This window comes from Galeopterus variegatus, unplaced genomic scaffold (genome assembly GCF_000696425.1).
Source record: "Galeopterus variegatus unplaced genomic scaffold, G_variegatus-3.0.2 Scaffold23, whole genome shotgun sequence".
Taxonomy (NCBI): domain Eukaryota; kingdom Metazoa; phylum Chordata; class Mammalia; order Dermoptera; family Cynocephalidae; genus Galeopterus; species Galeopterus variegatus.
This window is the reverse complement of record NW_007726134.1, coordinates 1,371,766-1,382,714: the sequence shown is the minus strand read 5'-3', so window position 1 is coordinate 1,382,714 and position 10,949 is coordinate 1,371,766. Positions and strand designations below refer to the sequence as shown.

At 44.7% G+C, this 10,949-nt stretch overlaps 1 pseudogene; it reads left to right on the top strand.

Moving 5' to 3' along the window:
* The first annotated feature begins 6,451 nt into the window (after positions 1-6,451).
* LOC103586993 lies at positions 6,452-6,905 on the top strand (annotated as a pseudogene).
* The last annotated feature ends 4,044 nt before the right edge of the window (positions 6,906-10,949 follow it).

Here is a 10,949-nt window from a genome sequence, read left to right as displayed (position 1 = left end):
CTCAAACTTTCATGTCTGCATCCCCCAGAGATCTGTAACAAGCACATTCTGATGCAGAAGACCTGGAGGGACCTGAGACTCTGCACGTCTGAGCACCCAGGTGACGCCCATCCATGCTGCTGGGCCAGGACCACACCTATGCAGCAAGGCTCTAGCCGCTTCCCTTCCCTCTAGCCCACTCCACCTGCAGGCCTCTCCTACCTCCACCAGGGCCCCTGCAATGGTTCTACATGGCCTGGCTGCCTCCAGCCTTCCTCAACTCTGACTCTGCACATGCCTCTCACTGTCGCTAGATGGTTCTTCCTGAAGTGCAGGAGAAACTTGCTGATGCATAGCCACATATGATTGCAGGAGCTGCTGCCTCTGCCGGGGTAGTGGGGGTGGGGGGCGAGGGGGGACATAATTCTCTCAGCAGGAGATAGACTTTTGTCTGGCAAAACACCTCAGAGGCTGCTTGGGGTGTGGGAGGTGAGTCAGCCAGGGCTTGTTCCTAAGGAGACCTTAAGTGGTCTGAGGCTTAGTGAGGAAGGTGGCTATTGCAGACATGATCTCCATGTGGTGGATGGTTGCCGTTAGACACTTTGTTGTCACTCAGTTTCTCTGCTGAGAGTGGGTTTAGCAAGTACCTGGGATCCCTGGCCTACTGATCCATCATCAATGAGAAACACCTGCTCTGGGGAGGAGGCCGAGAGGAAGAGCCCAGAGCCACCTCTCCCATCCCATCTGCCATCCCTGCTAACCTCCAGCAGTGGGTGGGGAAGGAAGGGATAGTTCAGTTCCTCGGCCTTTTGGCCTTTAGGAAACAATAGTCACAGGGACATTTACACAGATGAAGTCCTGCTTGAAAGAGCTTGTAGCCATCTCCATAATGTGACTTGAGATACTCTGGAATAAAGAGAGAAATGGGCAGATGCATGCTGAGGGATAGAGTTGATGCCCCAGTCTAGTGGCTCCCAGCATTGCTGGGATCTGGATGCCACATAGGCCTTGTCTTCAACTGGGACAGCTTCCCCAGTTTTCTTCAGCGGGCGGGTAAGCAGCACTGTGCTGACTTTTCTTAGTTCTAATGTCAAGAAATATGAAGATCTGGATGCCACATAGGCCTTGTCTTCAACTGGGACAGCTTCCCCAGTTTTCTTCAGCGGGTAAGCAGCACTGTGCTGACTTTTCTTAGTTCTAATGTCAAGAAATATGAAGTTGAGATTTACTAAATTATGCAAAAATCAAGGAGGAGCTGTGCCCTGGAAGAGTCCTGAGTTGTAGCCAGAGATTCTGCCACTAGGGGTCAGAGTGGTTGATCTCAAGGTCAGAATCCAAGAGTAGATTCAGAAGAGCATAAGTTTCTAGCTGACAAATGAAAAGATGCAGATGGCAATTACTGCACATAAACCACATTAAACAGGACATTGGAGCCCCTGTGAGGCTTTATCTGCTTTTTTAGTCTTCTTGAATAGAAGAGATGATTGGCATGAGCTTGGCTGGTTTGTTAGCTACACACAGATGCGTGCTTGCAGCTGTAGTTGAGCTTGTCAGGCCGTCAGGAGGAAATTGTATACTGTGCATTGAAGGGCACCTGATTAAAGAGGAAGCTAAATGTCCGCCAGTGTTGGCTGTGATTCCACTTTGACAGAATGAACATAAGAGAAAGGAAATGTTTTAGAACATTTGAGGACCTGGAGCGAATCTATAACAAGTTATTTTACACCTATGGTGGCTCTGTGGAATTAAAAAATAACACTTTCATAATCATCTTCTTTCATTTATCTATTAATCTCCTTACAGAAATTAATGGAGACAACTTTTACTTAAAAATTAAAATCATGTAAACTGGCAACTTAAATATGCCAGAAAGAGATCAGAAACCCTAGAGAGGAAGTGGAGAGAAAATTCTGCCCAGAACCTAAAAAGATAAGAGACACTAGTCATAAATGTAATTCTGACCCTCTCTTGTCTTGCTTTTCCCACCTCCCTATATATGTGACCCTGATCAAGTTGAATTTCCCATGGCTTCCCCCAAAAATATTATGCAAAATTTCCCTAGAATTTTAAAGGTGAAAACAGCATTCAGCAGCTTTCAGAGCCCAGAGACAGAGCCCAGGCCTGTCTCCTTTGGACAGGGCCCCTGCTCTGCAGCTCTCTCCCTACCCAGGAAGGTCATTCCCCATGTTTGTTCTTGACCCCAGTGCCTGTGAAAGCCCCTGTCCTGGCCTTGGCTCACACGGTGGGTGATGGGCCAAGGATGTTGTGCCTGAGATCAGGTCCTGAGAACAGGCCCATGGCCCCTGGACAGCCTTCTTCCCCTGCTCTGCTGAGAGGAGGAAACGTATACCCTGTGACTAGAGCTCGGCTCTCCTCCTCCAGCCCCTCTTTCTTCCCCTGGGGACCTCCTTAGTAGCTGTCGCTTGAATGGTGAGCAGCACTTGGAGGCTTTGGGGGCCGAGGCCAGCAGAGCAGGGAGAAGACAAGGGAGAGAGACAGGAGGCTGGAGCGTGGACAAGGCCTTGCAGGCTATGCTGAGAATGTGGGACTCTGTTTGACCCTCATACTCATGCAGCACTGGGTCCCCAGCTCCAGGGCTGGGGGACAGGCCTGAATACTCAGCCCACCAAGACTCCACTATCTGTGGACCTTGGTGGTGGAATCCAGCTAGGGTCAAAAGTGGCAGGTCCAGCTTGGGGCTCATTGTCCATCTGGGCTGCCCACCTCACCAGTGTCACTTCCCTGATTTCCATTACTCCCCAGTGCCTGCTCTCTGGGCTGTAGTCACATTGTAGTTCTTTCAGTTTCTTGAAAGATCTTCTTTCTACTCCTGCTTCTGGACCTACTCAAGACGATATAAACAAACTTCACCTGGCTGGTGCCTGCTCGTTAGGCAGCACTTCCAATGCCTCATCCTGGCTTAGGCCCCATGGCATCTTGAAGGTCCCCTTCTGAAACATTCACTTCATGTATGATTACATGCATAGGGTGCACATCCCTTTTTTTGTGGCCTAATTGCCTCCTATTTTGTGTGTGGCTCCAGTACCCTCGTTTTATTTGGGTACCAACCCTCCTCCACTCTCAACCTTTGTGCTTTGGGTAAAGTTGACCAACCCCTGGGCTCCAAGAGAGGAGGACATGACCTAGGCTAGGTCATTCAGTATAATCCACCCCCTTCAGTTCAGTGATTGGCTCAAGAATGGGCAGGTGATCTAAATAAGCCAATCAGGGCTAAGGACATATATGATCCCTGGATTTTTGTTTGAGTTTTTGGGATCACTAGGTCACTTACTTCCACTGGTCTAAGGTAGTGATGGTGTGAGCCTGAAGCTGCTTGGGCCACCATGAGTAGCCTGAGAATTGAACCAGCTCAGAGGGTGCAGAGCCAAGAGATGAATCCTAGTGACATCATTTAAGCTCCGAATGAAGGTGTACCTAAAGCCACATCTATCCTTGAACATTTCAGCTACAGGAGCCAATCGATTCCCTTTTTAAACATAGACCTGTTTGGGTTGAATTTGCTGTCAGTTGTAATTGAATAATCTAAATGACAGCACTGGTCTATGTTGTCTTCTGCCATGAGTGCAGAAACTGTATTTGTCTCCCCACAGCCTGGCTCAGAGCCTGGTGCACAGGAATGTTCAATAAACGAACAAAATGACAGCACTGGTCTATGTTGTCTTCTGCCATGAGTGCAGAAACTGTATTTGTCTCCCCATAGCCTGGCTCAGAGCCTGGTGCACAGGAATGTTCAATAAACGAACACAACTCTAAAAAGATACACAGGAAACTAATAAAAATGGTTACCTGCAGAGATTTGGGATGGCCCAATGGAGGGCAGGCAGGCATAGGAATAAGAATTTTTATATTGTTTGAATTTTGAGCCATATGAATGTTTTGTCCCTTCAAAAATTAAATTAAAAAAATATCCATGAGAGTGCAGAACCACGAAGAGCCATTCAATATCAGCTCTTCACAGCTGTGGGAAAGGACATTTATTTATCAGTGCGTTTTCAACTGGGGTAGCTTGTTTCATTGGGGGAGGCCCTGATAGACTGGACAGGAGTGGTTTGTTTTGGCTGAGGGAGAATAGGTGGGAAGAGAGATGCAGAACCTATGGGACCATCTGGGGAGGTCCGGCTTGGGCACCTCACCACAGCTGACAAAGCGGGAGGGAGAAGAATTAGGCCAAAAAGATGGGTGGAGCTATCAAAGATAGTCTTTCTCGGGGCCACCTGCCCCTGGCCAGACTTGATGATTTCCAAGACTCATTTCTTCTTCAACATGTTCCTTACACTAACCATCTGTGTGTCTGGACGCACGTCCTCTCACCAATCTGAGCCTGTTGACAAAGGGGCTGGTTAGTGATCTAGTCTAGTATCCCTTCCAGTTCTGGTGCTCACATTGAAGATGCCGTCTTCTCCCCACACCCCCTGCCCTAAAGCCCTACTCCTGTTCAGAAAGGATATGTCATAACCAGGGAACACATGTCCCTTCATGACACACCAAGCTTCAACACTGAAGAGTTTTGGAGTCAAAGCATCTATCAAGGGCATCCACAGTTCCTTCCTGTGTTTAAATATTGCTCATTAAGGGTAAGTAGAGGTGCTGACTTATCTAAGTGTGCAGCTGACATCCTTCCTGCCCTGCTCACCCACGTCCTCTAGGCTCCCTTGCAGGCCTCCAAGGGCCCTCCTGCCACAGCACGCTCCCACCCTGGCCAGGGGCCCTCAGCAGCTGAAACCTGTGCTAGTGACCGTGATCCTACAAAGGCTTCTGCTGTTCACTTCAGAGATTCTCATGGGGAAGGTGGGCCCTTCCTCTCCTTAGGAATGCAGTGGTGGCAGCGGCTGTGGTAGTCAGTGGTCAGGGGCAGACAGCTTTTGAGGCTGGTGGGGAGGGCTGTGGTGGAGGCTGGTCTGTGGGGCTGGAGGGGGGGTGGGAAGGCGGGAGTCCTGGTGGGAACATTCACCACAGGACTCAGGTTTCGATTCGGATATTATAGTAAATGAGACAATAAATACACAGTGACAGGACTGAAAGATGCTCATTGTGTCACAACAGTCAGCTCCTGGCATCCAGCTCTCATGGCAGGGCAAAAGCGACAGCAGTTGCTCACTGATGGGAGAACACAGTGGGGGAAAGGTGCCTTTCCAGCCTGGCAGAACCCCCTCCTAGAAGGCACTGTGAAAAACGACATATATGTATAGTATCTACTATCTATTATCTATGGTATATGTAATAAATTCTGTAATTATGTTACAATGTGGCCTGTACTTTTGTATTAATATGTTAATTTGCTCAATATAACAATTTAAACAGTATCAGAATTTTGTGACCTTGTTTTGAGACTTATTTTCTGATTGACTGGGAGGCATAAGAAGTGGGGGCAAAACAGGTTTTTCTTCTTTACTGGGAGGCTCTCTGGGGACATGGCTGGCCCACAGAGCCTTCCTCTGAGGGGGTGGCTCATGGCTGCCCAGGCAGTCAATGGGGAATTGGGATGACATGAAGTGCTGACCCAGCATCATCCAGTGTCCTGAGCACACCTTGCCCCTGCCCTTCATCTGCCTCGAGTGAGGGAAGTGCCATGGATGTCAGGTGCGTTCCATGCCAGGGGCTTCCGTACTGGGAGCTCCATGTCCCTGTCACCCGGTGGCTGGGATTGGATTGCTTGAACTCTTTGCCCAGAACATCATAATTCATACACCTATTTATTTTTGAAATTCGACTTTGATTGGCTCTTAGTTTCTCAAATATTTTTCACTTCTTTTTTCTCCCTGACTTCCCACTGCCAACAGGAATCTTATAACCAGTTCACTTTCTCACTCCCTCCTGGCCCCATGTCCAGCCCCCTTCTCCCGTGCAGCCCTTGACAAAAGTCTTCGCTGAGTGTGAGGTAATGGCTTACAAGCTTGTCGGCAGCCTCTCGTGCTGCGAAGCAAAGGGAGTGGGGCTGAGATACCTAAGCTATGGCAGGGAGAGATGAAGAAAGAACCAGAGGATGGGCCAGATGTTTGTTTTCCTTTTCTTTTTCAGTGCTGTGATTTTTAGAAGCTACGTAGGCTGTATGACCTGAAGTCTTGGACTTCAGCTAAATACTATGTGTCCACAGTATGAGTTATATTATGAGAAAGGGAGATGGTATACAAAACGAGTTTGGGCTGAAGCCAAATTTGGGTTGAAATCTCAGTTTAACAATTTAGGTGAACAATTTTCTGGGGAAAAATTACTAATTAATTTGACTCGAGAAGCAATAAAAATATGTATGAACTATTTTATCCTATTCCCTGCAATTTCCTGTATGTTTAAAATATTTCATAATAAAATATTTTTTAAAAAGCCAATAATGCTTAACAGATATTTCTTTTAGGGAAAAAATTAGCCACTCTCATTCATAATTGTTACTAATATAAATTGATACAGTCTTCTGGTCCCAGGTGCCTCGGCCGCTGCAGGTTACCACGCAGACATGGCCGAGTCCAAGAACCACACCACACACAACCAATCCCAGAAATGGCATTAAGAAACCTCGACTACAAAGATATGAATGTCTCAAGGAGGTAGACCCCAAGTTCCTGAGGAACATGGGCTTTGCCAAGAAGCACAAGAAGGGCCTGAAGAAAATGGAGGCTAACAATGCCAAGGCCATGTGTGCACATGCTGAGGCTATCAAGGCCCTTATAAAGCCCAAGGAGGTCAAGCCCAAGATCCCAAAGGGCACCAGCTGCAAGCTTGATTGACTTGCCTACATTGCCCACCCCAAGCTTGGGAAGCATGCTCGTGCCCGCATTGCCAAGGGTCTCAGGCTCTGCCGCCCAAAGGCCAAGGCCAAGGCTCAAACCAAGGCCCAGGGCGTGGCTTCAGCTGCAGCTCCAGCTCAGGCTCCAAATGGTGGCAGGGCCCCCATAATGGCTCTAGAATAGGGGCCTCTGACTGCCAGTGTGACTACAGAAAGACTGGTGTGACCCCTGGGCTGCTGTTCTTCTGTTTGTGAATAAACCTGAGGCAGGAAAAAATTGATACAATCTTGTAAAAGGGCAATTTAGCAATATCATCTAAATTAAAAACGTGTATATTCTATGACAGAGCAATCCAACTTTTTTGGGGGTGGGGGGGGCTTAAAAGAACCACCATTTATTTTATTGTATCTCCAATTTTGTGGATCATGAATTCAGATAGGGCTCACCTGGGCAACGCTTCTGCTCCACACCAGCTGAAGTCACTTGCTGGTATTTAGATGGCAGATGGGCAATTCTGGAGGGTTCCAGGCAGCTTCACTGAAGTTGGAAAGGCTGGGCTCTACTGGCACCATCAACCAGAGTGCCTACATGTGGCCTCTTCAGCACGCTGATCTCAGGTAGGTTGGATTTATTACCTGGCAGACTATATCCATGGCCTTGCTGCTCAAAATATGGTCCACAGACCAGCAGTATAGGTATCACCTAGAAGCTTATTAGAAATGCAGAATCTCTGGCCAGCAATCCCACTTTTAACAATCTGTTTCTAAGTGATACTAGCAAGTATGTGTCCAGATATATGTACAAAGACATTCCCTGAAGCATTGTTTATAACAAAAATGCAGAAACAGAAATTTCCATGAAGAGAAAAATTTCTTTAACCAAAGAAATCATGGAACATCCATACCATGAATACCAAGGAGCCATTATAAGAAATGAGATAAATCTATGTATACTGGCCTGATAAGATGTCCACAATATACCATTAATGTAAAAAAACAAAAAGAAAAAAAAAAGCAAATGACAGGATAATATATACAGCAGGACCCATTTTATTAAGAAAAAAAATCTCAGTAAATGTCTCTATTATCTACCCATCCCTCCACTGCAAATCCAGAAGGATGGACACCAAATGAGCACTGTTTATCTCTTGGGATAGTGAAGGGATTTCTGTTTTTTTATATATTGTATTTTGATGCACAAAAAAGTGAGAGTATGAAATAATTTTTTGTTTTTCTGTATATTAAAAAAAAACCCTTAAAAACAAAACCAAATCACTACTCTGGAAATATTTGTGCTGAACAGTCATGCTGAAAGATTATGAAGATATGGTTTCCCAGTCTCAAAGTGCCTGTCAGCACAAACCCACTCACCCTCGTAATTTCCTTACCCAGACCTGCCAAGGCTGTCACCTTGATTTCCAATCTTTTACTGTAGGTGAGAAATCGTCTCATTGTTCCTCTTTAGCTTTAGATCCATTTAGATTCCCTGAAGTGCTTCAGAAATTGATTTTTGAAGTGAATCAGTTAAAATATTCCAATTTGCTTCCAAAGGTGGGGCCACAAGCTCAAGGCAACAAGGGCTTCTGTGTAGAAAGGGTTGCTAAACTTCCCTGGTAAGATTCAAGTATTTGGTGCCTATCCTTTTTTTAAAAAAACAAAGACAGGTAGTTTAGACTAGGGAGGATTTCTATTTTCAGTCAGAGAAAAACATTTAATCCCACCACTAGGGATACTGTTAACAATAGTGGACAGATTTTAATGAAAAATGCAACACAGAGAAGTGTTTTGGGTGCTTTTCCTGAGAGACCAAAGCTCAACGAAGAAACTAGATCTGGTCCTCAGTGCAGGTCTGCCCCCTATGGGCTAGAATCTCAACTTATTAGTTTCGCTAAGTCTGTATGGGGCTCAGAATGGTGGGTCTTTTAAAATCCCTGAGTCCCTGGAGCCAAATTTGCCCCTTTCTTTCTCACTGTAACTAGCTCCACCCCTATAAAGGCCGCTTCAGGGCCTCTCTCCTTTGCTCAGGAATGGCCAGAGTTGAGCTCAGAATATGACTTGATGACTCAACAGCTGACTCAAGGGCTGGCCCGTGGCTCACTTGGGAGAGTATGGTGCTGATAACACCAAGGCCGCGGGTTCAGATCCTATATAGGGATGGCCGGTTAGCTCAATGGGTGAGCGTGGTACTGACACCACCAAGCCAAGGGTTAAGATCCCCTTACCGGTAGTCTTAAAACAACAACAACAACAAAACAACAACAACAACAACAAACAGCTGACTCAAAATCACCAAGAACCATAAAAGGTTGAGAAGTGCTTTTCTTTTTCCTTCTCTGGGACTAGTGTCTCTCTCTAGCATTGACACATAGGTTAGCAGTTTCGATTCTGATCACATTAAAATCAATGATGTGCAACAGGGGGCTGTCTAGTGTTGAATTTCACTAGGTTGTGAAATAGCCTAAGTGCACCAATTCTGCCTGTAGACTTTTGATGTCTGGTGTTGGGCAGGGTCAAAAACACCTGACATTAAAAGCCAATTATTATAATTCCTTAGGAAATGACCCATGTTTTACCAACCCCTACTCCTGTCTTATGACTAGGGCCTCTGGGGCCTGTTGCCACACACTTGCCACAGTGCAGGTGGGCACTTCAGTAATACGCTTGTGCTTTGAAGGCTCCCTTTAAACAGGTTACTTTGGGTTTCCTGCTGTAAGACTGAAGCTTGGTGGGACTAAAACATGTTTGAGGCAAAACAGGAATAATGTTGAAGGAGGAAACCAATCTAGAATCATGGCAGAAAGTCTTCTTTAAGGCATGCATTTTTACATTGAACAGAGATCTTAGCAAATAATTCATATTTACTAAGCAATTACTATGTGCCAGGGGCTTTCCTAAATGCTTTGCCTAGATTATTTCATGCACTTCCTCCCGCATTACTGTGAGGTGAGCATTCTTATTTTCCCTGTTTCACAGGCTGGGGAGAAGAGGCTTGGGGGTGGGAGGGTACAATAAATGACCTGTATGTAGACTATCACATGTCCCTTAAATCGTAGAGCCAGGATTCAAACCAGGCAGTCTGACTCCATGCCTGTGCACCTAACCTCACTTAATGCAGCAGCTCCTTTAGGGGTAGACTCTGCTGATTAACGAGGGCAAAGGCAAGAAGTGGGTGAAGCTCCTTTGCTGAGGACATGGTGTTGAGCTTCATGAGTGCACACATTATCCATATCTTTAAAGTTGGGGTCATGGGTCATACAAACCTTTCCTTCTCATTCTGTTGGCTTATCACTGGATCTGGCTTATTTCAAAAAAAATTTGTGCTGTAACTAAATTAAATACCTAAAATTCTTCCATAAAAGCTGAGTGGAAAGAAGTCCAAGTGGTGTTTAGTGCCTAGACAGTTGCAGAAAGAAACCAAGGACAGAAGGAAGGGTCTTAAAAGGCATTTGCTGGGTCCATCTAGAACCAAATGCTGAGGTTGGAGATATTTATAATAGGATATGCCTTAATACAACTGAAACACATCTTGTTTAATCCCATCCCTCAAGAAAAATGTAAAAAATAAGGCATTAAATTATTTGATAAGTTTATTCCTAATTTTTTCCTTTATATAACTGCCTTCCACATTTAAAAAATATAAATTTTCTTTGATTATTTGCTCATGGTTTTAAGAATTAGGATAATTGGTTGAAAGTGTATGAATATTTTAATCCAATTATGAATCCAATCTGTTTTCCAAGAAGTTTTACCAATTTATACTTAACACTAGAAGATTTTGACATTGTTTCTCTCATAGCACCAGTATTGTATTATAGTATATTTTTTCAGTTTGAGAAATGAAAAATTTCATTTTTCTGCTTTAATTTCCATCTCTATGAACATCTTCGAATGTACTTATTAGCCACGAGTGTTTTTTTGGGGTGTGTGACTTGTCTGCTCATGTCCTTCACCAAATTTCTGTTAAGATTTTTCTAATTCATTTTTAAGAGTTCTTTATGCATTAAGGATATTAATCTTTGTATGTTAAATTTGTTCTTTATCAACTGACTTTAAATTCAATTTGTGATGTTTTCCTTTGTTTTTATGTTGAGAAAATAATTTTCTATCTAAACATTAAGAAAATAAATTGAAAAAGTTATTTGATAACAAATCTACAATTTTCCCTACATACCTTGTGAATGTCACTTTTAAAAAATCTTGAATTTAAGAACTTATCTTGGCTTCTAAG